General features: G+C 39.7%; 1 protein-coding gene across 2 annotated transcripts in view; it reads left to right on the forward strand.

Annotated features, from left to right (window-relative positions):
• The window catches only part of FRMD3 (FERM domain containing 3), a 319,910-nt gene that overhangs the window by 183,736 nt on the left and 121,035 nt on the right, over positions 1 to 15,139 (forward strand). The window lies entirely within an intron of this gene.

The raw sequence follows: 15,139 nt of genomic DNA on the forward strand, positions 1-15,139 counted from the left end.
CTCTCTGTCTGCCCCTTCCCATTCTTCACCCATCTCTCTCCCATCTCTCAAGAGCAAACTGGCCAGTTCAGGACACGCAGCCAGCCAGGTTGTTCAGGCTAACACCCAGGGCTGCTGTGGGCCATGGGTGCTGCAGAGAGAGGGCAGAAAAGATGTGTGAGATGCAAACAGGGGCAGCAGTGCACATGCAGAGTTCAGAGAGGTCAGGCTCTTGGGGTGAAGCTGGAATAGACTTGGGACAAACATCCCAGAAGAAGTAGCAGAACAGAATTATCAGGAAGCTTTGTATAGAATGATATGCAGGATAGTGAGAATGAACTAACTTGTCTGCGAAAAAAAATTGCTCATGCCTGGCTTTTATCCCTTAACTACAAAGTTTTGATATTTTTGTTAGTATATTTTAAAATATTTAGATAACTTTCCTGTACACTTATTTATAGTAAATAGTTCTTTGATTTTTGTTCTTAAATGTCATGAAATATTTTCCTTAGGGCACACATTTTTGAAATATAACTTGTCCCTAAAGTAAGATGTATTTCAGCACTTAATAGAAGAGAAAATTTTATATTTGTGAAAAAGTTTCTGCTTAAGAACTTTGTGTCTACACATACTAAATCTGAACAGCCAGCTCAAGATATATAATGTTTTGGGAAATGTGGTTTCAAAATTGATGTATGACTATTGGCCAGGTTCAATCTAATGACAAATAGAATCTGAATCTGGAAAAAAGAATTGTGTAAAATTCAATTTCTAAACCAGACACGGTGACTCACTGATTCTAGGAACCTACCTGTCACCTAGTCCTCTGTTGTATTGTTAAGAACATTAGTGATCAAAAAATTATGTAATTTTTCTCAAGATCACAAACCTCGTTTTGTTGTTTTTCTTGATGTCTTTTAGTATCAAGAATTTCTTGTGTTCTTGTGCATATGTCCTGGAAATATTCACTATAATGTAAATTAGAAAAAATTTAAGCTAGGGCTTATAGACTGTTAACCCAGAAAAACTGGGTCCAACCCTTGGGACTCATCCATGAGTTTATCAACAGGATCTGGTTGCAGAACCCCAGGCAGCTTCCTCTTTGCTTGTGGCTATGCTGTTTATATTCTGACTGCCTTTGAGTAGACAGTGAGACCATAATTCCTTGGAGGAAGAGTTTCCTCCATTCCCATCTCACTCACCAGTGATGACCAACTTTCAGGTCCTTTGCCCTGACCCCATTAAGATCCCTCTGACTATGGACGTTCCCAGGGTTGGCAGAAGGCCAGCTATTCTGATTAATAAAATTTTTACAAAGCCATTATTATGTCTTACTAACATTTTTGAAAATAGTTTTTTAATAGTATCATGTTTGTGGTTTGAAAAGTTCAGAAAAATTTAAACTATTTCCTTTCTCCTCCTGCTTATATCTCCATGCTTACTCCAAAGAGATAACTATTGTTAACAGTATTTTATATATCCTTCTGGGAACTTTTATGTATGTGTAAGCTCCCCCAATATATGTAAGGCCTTTCCTAAACAAAAATGAGATCAGTCGCTATATATTATTCTTCACCTTGTTATTTTTCTTAATAATTTTAGAGACTTTTTTTCGAAATCAGTGATTGATGATTAGCCTCATTTTTAAAATGGTTTTCTGGTAGTTAATTGTATGCATCTATGTAATTTACTTATTAATGGACATCCACATTGTTTATAGTCTCTTCCTATTACAAATTATGCTGTCATAAGCAGGCTTATATGTATATTCTTGATCTTGTACATCTGTCCTAGAAATTCCTAGAAGTTGAGTTGTTGGATCAAAAAGTATACACATTTTATATTTCCTTGGAGATAAATATCCATCCAAAGATCTTACAGTAATTTACTCCACTAATGTTACATGAGAGACCTTGTTTCCCCCAAATCTTGTTGAAGATAGGTATATCAAACTTGTTTTTATGATGACCTCATGTTTACTAAGGAAGAGAAATATGTAATTGAAAAACTAATTAACTGGGCAGTTATTAACTATCAGTTTTAAAACTGAGAAACTTCTTAAACCAGTCTTATTTCTCCTCTGACCTTAGGAGTTACTTTCAATTTTATTTTTTAAATGAACATATGGTAAAATTGCCTTTATTTTGTTCTACAGCGCTATGAATTTTTAGCACACAGATAGATTTGTGTCTGCCACAGTCAGGATACAGAACACATCACTCTAAAAACCTGTCTTGTGCTGACCCTGTGTCGTCACACCCACCTCCCCTAACAACTAACAACCACTGATCTGTTCTCTGTCAATATAGTTTGGCTCTTTTGCGAGTGTCATATAAATTGAGCCATACAGCTTGTAATCTTTTGAAACTGGTTTCTTTCACTCAGCATTAATAACTCTGAGATTCATCCAAGTTCTTATGTTTCAATACATGATGCAGAAAATTAATGAGAATAGTTGGTCTTTGAAAAGGTCAAGAAAAGTTGATAAACCTCTAGCAAGACTGATGAAGAAAAAGAAGACACAAACTACAGGTATCAGGATCAAAAGAGGATCTGTCACTACAGACCCCAAAGAACAACTCTAGGTATGAAGTTCGACAGCTTAGATGAAATGGACCAATTCCAAAAAAACCACAAATTACCAAAACTCACCCAATAAGAAATACATAACATGAGCAGTTTTACAGTTATTTAAGATACTAGGTTTAAAATCTTCCAGAAAGGAAATCTTCCACCTACTTGCTGCCATTGCTGTTGCTGCCAGAACCCCTTTTCTTGCTCTTCAGGCCTTAACTAGGAGCTTCTAAGTCTGTGCTGATGCCCAGGTATCTCTGAGTTCTGTCCAGGGTACACAAAGGGGAAAATGTGTTGAACTCAACACTGGTTCACTGATTCTTTGAATGCTTGTCTTTGTTTCCAATCTGCCTGCTACTGTTTACTTTCCAGAGACCTTAAGTGACTGCTGCACATATTCTGTCCAGGTTTTATAGGTGCATTCAAGGCGAGAGACAGGGCGGGGTGCAAGTAGTCCATCCTGCCCGGAACTGAAACTTTAAAGTCAACTTTTAATAATTCCTTGTCTACTGGGTAAAAATGCAGATAGGCTACATAATTTACTTGGGAAACATTGAGGGAGTATCTTTCTCATTTCCGTGTTCCATCACTGTATATCCCTAAGTACAAATGTGGACTGAGCTGCTGATTTGTTTTTCTTTCAGAAGTACTCAGGTAATAGACTGCCTGCAAACAAAGTGTCAAATGAAATGCATATATTTTTTTAACATCTTTTTTGGAGTATAATTGCTTTACAATGGTGTGTTAGTTTCTGCTTTATAACAAGGTGAATCAGCTATACATATACTTATATCCCCATATCTCCTCCCTCTTTCATCTCCCTCCCGTCCTCCCTATTCCACCCCTCTAGGTGGTCACAAAGCACCGAGCTGAGCTGATCTCCCTGTGCTATGCTGCTGCTTCCCACTAGCTATCTATTTTACATTTAGTAGTGTATATATGTCCATGCCACGCTCTCACTTCCTCCCAGCTTACCCGTCCCCGTCCCGGTGTCCTCAAGTTCATTCTCTATGTCTGCGTCTTTATTCCTGTCCCGCCCTTAGGTTCTTCAGAGCCATTTTTTTTTTTTTTTTAGATTCCATATATATGTATTAGCATATGGTATTTGTTTTTCTGACTTACTTCACTCTGTATGACAGACTCTGGGTCCATTCACCTCACTACAAATAACTCAATTTCGTTTCTTTTTATGGCTGAGTAATATTCCATTGTGTATGTGTGCCACACCTTCTTTATCCATTCATCTGTCGATGGACACTTAGGTTGCTTCCATGTCCTGGCTATTGTACATAGAGCTGCAATGATGTAGTGCATATTTTGAATGTTTGGTTTTCAGAGTCCTAGCTTTCCATGCAGGAATGTTGCTATGTAATACATACTGACTCTTCTCACTTCAAGCCTATAGCTTTTTTAGCCTTGTCCCCATGACCGTGGAATGTAGCCCAATGTGTATACGTGCAGAGACACACATCAAGAGGACAAAAATTACATGTCCTATAGGATCTATGTAACCACACAAATTATACTAGCATGTAAAGGTTTTAAAAAGTCATACACTGTGATTCAGAGGTATGGAAATCTAACATTATTTCCCCATGACTGAATTCCACTTGCTGTGAGCCCCTATCTCCTCTGGGGGTGAAAAGTTAATCTTGCCACTTCAGGGTAATTCAGCATCTGCCTGTTTAGTATTTGATCTCTTTCAGCAAATTACTCAGTGAATTCATAATTTAAACATACTCACTCGAAAGTGCATGTACCCTATGTTGGAGTATTTCTTTTCCTTCTTCCCCAGAATGGCATCATGAGGCAGGGGAAGCTTACTTACCATCCACCATGGCCACGAGGGTGACATCTCTCTCATGCACAATCCTGAGTCATGAAGCACTCGTGTGTCTCATGTGACTTGGCCTCTGGTTGCTGGCATCTTTCCCTCCTGCGTCCTCTCTGGATGTAATTGGTCCCACTTGGCCTTTGTGCATTGGCATGTGCTGCTAAGACCTGTGGCTCCTGCCGTGGTCTTGACCTTCAAGGCTATAAAATCTGCCCTCTTGTGGTCCCCACTCCATCCGTGTCTCTTTCACTGGTTGCATCTCAGCACTTCTGTATTCACCACTGGGACAGGTAGGAACTGCTTAGCCTCCTCCGTGCCATGCTTCAGCCTCAGGGAAACTCGGTACACTATCTAGAGGCTCACCCTCTGCTTGAACACACCGTGCTGCCATTTCTTCAGCGTGCTCCAAAGTTCCAAACAGAACATTTCCCCTAAACTCTGGGGTTTCCTTGTCTTGCCTCCACACCTCACTCTGTTCGGCCAAGCCTAGTGTGCTGAGGGGTGCTGAATTCCTTCTCATAGCTCCAGAAAGCATCTTAGCCTTGGTTATGTCCTCTCTGGATCTCTCCAAGCTCTCCACCTGCCACCCCTTCCCCACAACTAATATGGCTTTTGCCCTTGGATATAAGATTAATGTCCTAATGCAGTAGCTTTTTTATACACAAGCTACTGCTGTCTCTCAAATGTAATGAAAATGAAGTGCTATTATTTACAATAGCACTAACAAGTAAAAACATAAATTTCTTATAAATAAATGTGCAAGATCTATATAAGTAAAACTATGAAATTTTACTGTGGAGTTAATGTAGAGTAGATAAACAGCTCAATAAATAGAGACTTCTCATGTTTCTGGTTAATATTAATGAAATCAATTTGTCTCAAATTAATATAGACATTCAATAATGTTTCAAATCACAATTTCAGTGAGGTTCTCTATGGCATTTAACAAGCCAATTCTAAGGCTCATTTGCAAAATAAAATGCTCAAAAGTAGCAAATAAATATGCAAAAAAGAACAACGAACAATGATGGGGTTTTTGTTCTATTAGCAAATCAAGGCCTATGAGCTATAGTAATTACAAAAGGCCTCATGATTAATCTGTTAAAATAGAGAAGGATCATTTTTTAAATTGTGATATTTCAAAAGCTGATCTTGTGCTCAGTGGAAAAAATGTAGAATGGAAGTTACCATTTTGTCTCAATATGCTTAACTTTATGTTTATTCAAAATGAGCTATATACATTATGATAAAAATGCTAGGTTAAAAATACTAAATAATACTTATAGAATGAAAATTGAATGAGTATAGTCAGTTCTGTATTCTTGTTTTTCTTATAAGAGATGATTCAGAGTGCAGTTCAGCCAACATATTCATTCATTCAACAGAAATTTTTTATAACCTTTTGATTTGTTCAGCCATTTCTCCCATCCCCCATCTCTAGCAATCACCAATCAGTTCTCTATCTATTCTGTATGTTTTTGTTTTTGATTTTGTTTTTTTTTAATTCCACATTTAAGAGAGATCGTATGTCTTTCTATGATTTTTTTCACTTAACATAATGGACCTTGAGGTCCTTCCATGTTGTCACAAGTGACAAGATTTCATTCTTTTTAATGGCCAAATAATATTCCATTGGCAGGAGTTCATTCTTTTTTAACGGCCAAATAATATTCCATTGTGTATATATATACAACACACTTTCTTTATCCATGCATCCATTGATGAACACTTAGGTTGTTTCCATATCTTGGCAATTGTGAATAGTGTTTCAGTGAACATGGGGGTGCATATATCTTTTTGAGTTAGTGTTTTTGTTTTCTTTGGATATATACCCAGAAGTGGAATTGCTGGATCATATGGTAGTTCTATTTTTAATTTTTTGAGGAATCTCCATACTGTTTTCCATAGTGGCTGCATCAGTTAACATTCTCACCAGCAGTGCATAAGGGTTCCCTTTTCTCCACATCCTTGGCAACACTTTCTTGTCTTTTTGATAATAGTCATTCTAACAAGTGTGAGGTGATATCTCATTTTGGTTTTGATTTGCATTTCCCTGATGATTAGTGATATTGAGCATCCTTTCACGTGCCTGTTGACCATCTGTATGTCTTCACTGGAAAAATGTCTGTTCAGATCTTCTGCCCATTTTTAAGTGGATTGTTTAGTTTTGTGCTATTGAGTTGTATGAATTCGTTATATATTTTGGGTATTAACCCCCAAGATATATGATTTTCAAATTTTTTTCTCTCATTAAATAGGTTGCCTTTTATTTTGTTGATGGTTTACTTTGCTGTGCAGAATCTTTTTAGTTTGATATAGTCCCATTTGTTTGTTTTTGCTTTTGTTGCTTTTACTTTTGGTGTCAGATCAAAAATTATTACCAAGACTTATATCAAAGAGCTTACGTCCTATGCTTTCTTCTAGGAGTTTTATGGTTCTATATTCAAGTCTTTAATCAATTTTGAGTTGATTTTTGTGTGAGGTGTAAAATAGTGGTCCAGTTTCATTGTTTTGCATGTGGCAAGAGAATTCCCAACAACGTTTGTTGAAGACACTAACACCATTTATTGAAGAGACTGTACTTTCCCCATTGTATATTTTCGGGTCCTTTGTCATAAATTAATTGACCATATATGGGTGGATTTATTTCTGGGCTGTCTCTTCTGTTCCATTGATCTTTGTGTCTTTGTTTATGCCAATACCATATTGTTTTAATTATTATACCTTTGTAATAGAGTTTTAAATCAGGGAGCATGATGCCTCCAGCTTTGTTCTTCTTTCTCAAGATTTTTTCGGCTATTTGGGGTCTGTTGTGGCGTGATACAAATATTAGGATTAAACATTTTCTGTGAAAAACACCATTGGAATTTTGATAGGGATTTTATTGAATCTGTAGATTGCTTTGGGTAATATGGACATTTTAATAATATTAATTTTTCCAGTCCATGAGCACAGAATATCTTCCCATTTATTTGTATCACCTTCAGTTTCTTTCCTTAATGTCATGTAGTTTACAGCATACAAGTCTTTCACCTCCTTGGTTAAATTTATTCCTAGGTATTTTACTCTTTTTGATGCAATTGTAAATGGGATTGTTTTCTTAATATCTATTTCTTTTTTTTTTTTTTTAAGGGAACGCTACTTATTTATTTATTTATTTATTTATTTATTTATTGGCTGTGTTGGGTCTTTGTTTCCGTGCAAGAGCTTTCTCTAGTTGCGGCAAGTGGGGGCCACTCTTCATCGCAGTGCATGGGCCTCTCACTGTTGCGGCCTCTCTTGTTGTGGAGCGCAAGCTCCAGACATGCAGGCTCAGTAGTTGTGGCTCATGGGCCTAGTTGCTCCGTGGCCTGTGGGATCTTCCCAGACCAGGGCTCGAACACGTGTCCCCTGCATTGGCAGGCAGATTCTCAACCACTGCACCACCAGGAAAGCCCTTAATATCTATTTCTGATAGTTTGTTATTAGTGTATAGAAACACAGCAGCTTTTCACTGTTGAGTATGTTAGCTGTGGCTTGTCATAAATGGCCTTTATTATGTTGAAGTACGTTCTCTCTATACCCACTTTGTTGAGAGTTTTTATTATAAATGGATGGTGAATTTTGTCAGATCCTTTTTGTGCAGCTATTGAGATGATCATATTATTTTTATCTTTTATTTTGTAAATGTGGTGTGTCTCATCAGAAGTATTTTTTTATAATTATGGAGTCGAACACGGTTTCCTAAGGAAAACATCAAACCCAGAAGTAACAAAGCAAAGTGCTAACAAATTTGTACAAAATTTAAATGTTTGTACTAGAATATCTGTTTTGTTCACTGAGCAGAGTAGATTCTCAGTAAATATTTGTTGGATGAACGAGTATAAAAATGAATTATAAACAAATTGAAATATAAGCAAAATAATGGGAAGAACATTTGTCAAATATATAAAAAGTAGTAATATGCAAAATATATAAAGTATGATGCTACAACCCCAAAGATAAACAACTCAATAGAAAAATGGAAAAAAAACACGTAGAAGGAATAAAAATAAATGGCGAATAAACTCATAAACAGATGCTCAACATCATTAGTAACAAGAAAAATGCAAATTAAAACAAGATATTTTTGTTTATTATTCTGAGAAAATTCTAAATATTGATAATATCCAGTTGCTGTGGATGAGGGTAACACTTCTGGTGGGAATGTATAAAACTGGTAATGCCATTTGGGAGGGAAATTTGGCCATATCTTTCAAGATTAAAAATGCCTATCTCTTTTGATCCAATGTCACTTCTGTGAATCTATTGAAAGGAAAGTTGATTCTGTAACAGGTATATGTGCAAGGATGTCCACTGCAGTATTGCTTATAACACTGAGAATTGGAGCAATAAAAAGCCTAGAAACTTTGGTAAGGCTAAATAAATTATGTGGAGTACATGTAGTCATTTAAAGGAATGAAACAGACATATATTAGTGACATCAAAATATTTATTAGATATATAGTAGAGTTTAAAAAGCAAGTAAAATTCCACATATAAAATGATCCATTTATATGAAAATAAAAAGGTTATTTTATATGAATATGTAAGTGCATGGAAGGACTAAAAAGATATATACTGACTGTGGTTACCACTGGGGAAGAGAATGAGGTAGAGAGAAGTGAGGTCCTCATATTTTATTACATATAGTTATATTTTACTCAGATCTCTTACAGTGAGAGTATATTCATGTATCACTTGGTAATAAAAAAGAGAAAATAAGAGGAAGCTTTATGCAAAAGTCAAGAAAGGAATAAAGATAGAGAGGAAGAAAAGGAATCAAAGTGCATTAAGCATGTATAATAGAAATAGAGACCTAGATGAAAGAAAGCCCATTTAGTCTTCTAAAGAGGCTCTCTGCTTAATCCTGGCTGGTGCCTGATTAGCCCACCAGAGTAGTTAAGATCTTATTCTTGCTCTATTTAACAGTTACTATGCTGCTGCCAAGCTCTGTGAAGGGACAGGGGTTCTTGGAAGTGGCTTCTGCATGCAAATCAAGGTGGGGGAGACCCCCATCCTCTGTGTAACACATGGATTTGATTCAGCCATAAGAGCAATCTTGAGTCAAGTTGCTGGCTGTTGTCTTTTGTGCTCCCTCCCCTAAGTTACAGTGGTCTTTCATGGAAGCCTGAGACGGCGGGTAATTTGTGTCTCTGGTAATATTTATGAAACTTCACATTTATGTAGCATTCCTTAGCTTTTCCGTAGTCCTGGGGGCTAACCTCATGAATAGGTCCCTAGCTGCTGAATAATTTTGTCAATAGGGAGCATATATTCCTCTGTAGCATAGGCAGAGAATACCAGGAACATAGACTTTGCTCTGGTGTCAGGAACAGGAGAACAGCCACAGGTCCACACCCATTCATGAGGACAGTTGATGCCTGACTCCCAATTCTGTTCTTCCAGTTATTCCCTGTGCTGAGTATTATTAGTTCTGAAGGCCGCCGTAACAAACTACCATACACTGCCTGGCTTAAAACAACAGAAGTTTATTCTCCCACAGTTCTGGAGGCGTAGAAGTCGAAATCAAGATGTCAACAGGGCCATGCTCCCTCTGAAGGCTCTTCTAGCTCTTGCTGGTTGCTGGCCAGTCTTGGCATTCCTTCCTCAGCTCACCCCAGTGTCTGCCTCCACCTTCACATTGCCTTCTCCCTGTGTTTCTCTGTGTCTGTGTCCGTTTCCCTCTCCTTTCTCTTCTAAAGGTATCAGTCATTGGATTTAGGGCTCACCCTAATGCAGTATGACCTCATCTTAATTAATGACATCTTCAAAGACCCTGTTTCCAAATGGTGTCCAAATAGTGTCGGAGATTTCAGGTGGATATGAAATGTGGGGGGACACTACCCAGCTCATTGCACCGAGCACCCCAGTCTAGATTTCCCACACCCTTCAGAATTCTTGTTTACTCTTTGGGTGACCTTCATGCTTTTGTTTTGTGGCTCATTTTTCCTCCTTTGTGTATGTGTTCTTTGTTTTTTTTTTTTTTTTTTTTTTTTTTTGCGGTACGCGGGCCTCTCACTGTTGTGGACTCTCCCGTTGCGGAGCACAGGCTCTGGACTCACAGGATCAGCGGCCATGGCTCATGGGCCCCGCCACTCCGCGGCATGTGGGATCTTCCTGGACCAGGGCACGAACCCGTGTCCCCTGCATTGGCAGGCGGACTCTCACCACTGCGCCACCAGGGAAGCCCTGTGTGTGTGTTCTTCTTTGCTGAACTTGACCATATGCTTCTGACAGTGAAGCTTCATACATTTTACTTCTCCAAACACCCATAGTCTCAGAAACCCCATCTCTAGACCTATTGGGGCAGCCTGTCCCATTGCCCTCATGTGTATATACATACCCATCTAATCAGTTCCCCAGTATTTAGTTTGGAAGATTTCTTTACTTGGTCCATGGCTTACTACAAGGCTAGGCATGTGATCAGTTCATAATAAATGCTTGTTGACTAGAATCAAAATACTTCTTTTAGGGAGCAGGCAGAAGAATTTAAACTGCTGTGTTCTTTAAAACAAAGCAAAACACACACATCTGAACAAAACGCATTGCATAATCAGTACGTGACACTAAGTTCCCAGTCGCTGTGGAATAATCTTGGCTGGTTTTGCTCTTTCCAGTTTTCTTCTTTCCAGCTTTGGGAGCAGGTTTCTTTTATTCTAGTCACAGCTCAGTACAGTTGGCCAACTTTCTCTTTTTCTCCCAGATTCAACTATTTCATCCAAAATTTCCATTTTTGATCCTTCTTTCAAAAAGTCCGTGCATGGCTTCCCTGGTGGCGCAGTGGTTGAGAGTCCGCCTGCCGATGCAGGGGACACGGGTTCGTGCCCCGGTCCGGGAAGATCCCACATGCCGCAGAGCGGCTGGGCCCGTGAGCCATGGCCGCTGAGCCTGCGCGTCTGGAGCCTGTGCTCTGCAACAGGAGAGTCCACAACAGTGAGAGGCCCGCGTACTGCAAAAAAAAAAAAAAAAAAAAAAAGTCCGTGCAGTTTGGGCCTATAAATAATTTCCACATTGTGCTCTTTATTTTCCAACATGGATAGAAATAATGATAACAAAAGTAATGACAAAAACCCTTAATTTTATAATGTGCAATTCTAAATGATGTGTACATTTAATAAGCCACAGATTTCTAATTTTTAACCTTATCCTTATGATGTGGTTGGTGGTGACATCGATGTCATTTTGATTGGGTACAATGGTGGGCTTTGGGGAGGACCCAGCACTCCTTGTGCGAAGGAGGGAATGTGGCAGGAGTGGTGGAAAAAGCAGAGGAAAAGGAGCGTCCTCCAGCAGAAGCCCTTATGTCACCGGGGAGATAATTTTCAGGGCTTTGTTCTTTCTTCAGGAGTGCCCATGTTGTTTCATAATGGACCACGTGATTCGAAACTACAAGTGTGTTGGCAGCATAAAAGTCTGAATGATAACCATGATGGGCCAAGAGATTCCATGCTTGGTATGTCAGTACTAGAGGTGGTTCAAATGCGGGTCAACCAGGTTAGGAAAGCTCTATTTATATCTGTTTCCCTTTGTTTGGAAATACTTCATAATGCCTCATTTTTAGATGCAGTTTTGTAGTAAAAAATCTCAGTTCCGAGTTACATAAGTAATTGCATTTGGCTCTTATAATTATTATTATTATTATTATTACGAGTTGATTTATGCCAACCAGCATAAGTCCTGAGGGGCCAGTTAGTTACACAATATCTGTAGCAAGCAGGCACCTGGATCTCTTGCCTTAAGTTATTTCATGTACTTTTGCTAACATTTTTTTTGCCTGAAACTCTCAGGTCACTGCACCCTAGTCCCAGGCAGCAAAGCTCTTCTTTAGAAGCAGGACTGCCAAATGTCTCTTCATATGTGCACCTATTTCATGTGTATTCCATCCCAACTCTTTCCTGAAAAATGACAGTCCCCCTCTCACCCTTTGAACCAAGATATAGGACTTAGGTCAAGTTGAAGGGCTCTACCTCATCCATGTCGGTTTCTTCTTCAACCTCTAGAGTAGTAATAACTCCTATGGGTTTAGTGTGAAGGTCTCAGGCAGCCTGCTGAGTGCTCAACATTATTAACTCGTGCCATTCTCATAGTGGTCTCTGTAACAGGGCCCCTGGGTCAGACCCAACCTGCTGTCTTGTTTTGTATGGCCACAGGCTGGGAATAGGTTCCATATTTTTAAATGGTTGGAAGAAAAAAAGAAAAGATGATATTTTGTGCCATATGAGGAGTACATGAAGTTCAGATTTCCGTGTTTTATTGGAACACATCATGCCATTTGTTTACATCTTGTCTGAGGTTGCTTTCACGCTACAACAACTGAGGGGAGTAGTTGAGATAGCGACCTTGAGGCCTGCAAAGTGAAAAATATTTACTGTCTTACCCCTTATAGAGAAATTTTGCAGATCCCTACTTTAGGTGGCTGGTTGCATTATTATCCCCATCTTACAGATGAAGAAATGTAAGCTGAGAGTTTTGTTTGTCTGTAGCCGTTTGTCCAAATGGTGAACTTGAGATTAAGCATGTTGGATATCAAAGTCCCTGTTGGAGCTTCTCTGGAGCAGCAGAGGCAGTCAGAGAATTCCAAGAACAAATATTTGTGAGGGAGCTTCTCAGCACTCCAGCATCCTCTAACAGAGTTCTTAGAGTGTGACTTCCTTCTGTGCACGTGTGTGTGTGTGGGGGCATGCCTGTGTGTATGATTAAAGCATAAGAGAGAGCTGTAACAGGAGGAGGATGAATTAAATAAATTTTTTAAAAAATCCCTGCTTTAGAAGTAGAGGAGATGCGGTACCAGTAACATCTTGGAGGCTGCTGCTTGTCATTTCAGTAAAAGAGGGATGGAGGGATTATCCCTGCTGTTGATGATGATAGTAACAGTTGTTGCTGAATGATAATAATCACTTCCAACTAGAAGAGAGCAGTCGTTAAGAGAGCAGTTCTCTGTGGCTGGCTTATTTGATCATATCCCAAGAGTTATAGTTCGGTAAATGAGTGAGTGAGTAATGCTTTGCCCTTTTGGCGCTGTCGTTTTGCACATGCGCAGAAAGAGCGTGTGCTCCTGGGCTGTTTCATCACGGAGCGCTGCTCATCAGCATCCCTGTGAGTGCTGCTGCCCAACAGAGAGGTGGGGTGTGGTCCTCCGCTCTCACTCTAAAAGCCCTGGAAGGAGCTGGGAGGGACAGTGTTCATTTGGTTGGGAATAAAAAGGTGTCAGTTGTTCTGAACAGGCCAGGAACCCCTGACGCCTACTTGGAGTCCTTTGGAATGTAAGCCTTTTATTTGTGGGGTGTTAGGGGTCCTTTCTGCAACCAAATCCTTTGAAATATTTCTCCAGAGTCTGAAAGAGTCTGACAATTGGTCACATTTTTTTTTTCCCAATAGAGTCCCAGAGGAGGGAGTCGTAAGAGAGACATATTCCAGGTGTGGGTATTGCCCTAACATCTGCCTGCCAGAGCCACGGGCTCTATGCCTTAACTACTGTTTGAAGGAGTTTGTGAAGGTTTTTCATAGCTGTCAACCAGAATGTGTATGAGAAAGATCATGAGTTTATGTGTATATTCTCAAAGTTGTGTTTTTTTGTTTTTCTATTGTTCTTTACGGTGATTGGAAAAAGACCACTGCATTTTAAGGAAAGCTGCTAAGGGATGTTTCACTAGCAAAAACAAACACAAAAAAATGAGATTTGTTTTTACAAACGTTTGAGGACGGTTGTCGGTTAAAAATAGGAAGTCATTTTTTTTCATTTTCACCAGGGAGCCTGCTCACCTAATCGTTTCTTATTCCCATCCCCATTTCTGGGCAAGGTTTCAAAATGGAGATGAGGAAGTCTGTCTCTACTTTATAAACGGCTATTCCTCTCCCCGTGTTCTCAATGTTAACAAACCACCCAAATGATAATACCCTGAGATCTGCTGATGCAAAAAGGGGCCCCTAGTGACACTTGGCTTCCCCAGCCCTCGTCTGGCAGGTAGCAGAGGGCTGTGGGAGAGGAGCCCTGCCATTTTCAGTGCAAATACCTGCTCCTGGCATTTTAAAGTGGAGTTTTGCATTTTTTTCCCTTCTCTGCTCCTCAGCGGTGTTATTGTTAGCACTTAGATGGCTGAGTAAATGCTTTTTAGCTGTTGACTTAAGTACAATTCAGTCTTCTCCATCTCTTCCCTCCCATTTCCAACCTCCCCTTTCCTTCTATTCTTCTAGTAGGAGTGTCTACCTAAATGTGAGCTTTTGTTTGTTGGGATATTGTGCCATGTGCATGTACCAAGAGCCCACTGGATCTGTCCGAACACCTCTGGGGAGGTCGACGTCAACCCCGGTGCTGTTCCCTCTTCCAAAGCAGGAAACAGAGAAGTTAAGTGTCTTGCTCAAGGTCACTGTCTGAGGTCCCTTTTGAAGTTTGGGCACTCATACCCTGGGGGATTTGGGGTTCCCACCTCCCCGTGTGCTTCTGTCACTGATGCCAAAGCCTTAGTACTACAGGAGAAATGAACTATGGTGTTGCCCCCCGTGGGGTGACCATGCTGCCCAATCTAGTAAAGCCACATAGTGGCTCTTCATGATGACACTGTCGGGGAAGGGCCCTGAGCAGAGTGTGGGCTTTATTGCCTGCGTGTTACCTCCATGCCAGGTGTTTCCTGCTCTGCAGATAGCTTCTTTGTCAGACATTTCCAACTCTGATTCTGCACCAAATATTTGGCACAGGTAAGAGGCATCCTTCGCTTCCTTCCTCTTTCCCTG

Source organism: Lipotes vexillifer, unplaced genomic scaffold (assembly GCF_000442215.2).
Source record: "Lipotes vexillifer unplaced genomic scaffold, Lipotes_vexillifer_v1.1 scaffold917, whole genome shotgun sequence".
Lineage (NCBI taxonomy): Eukaryota > Metazoa > Chordata > Mammalia > Artiodactyla > Lipotidae > Lipotes > Lipotes vexillifer.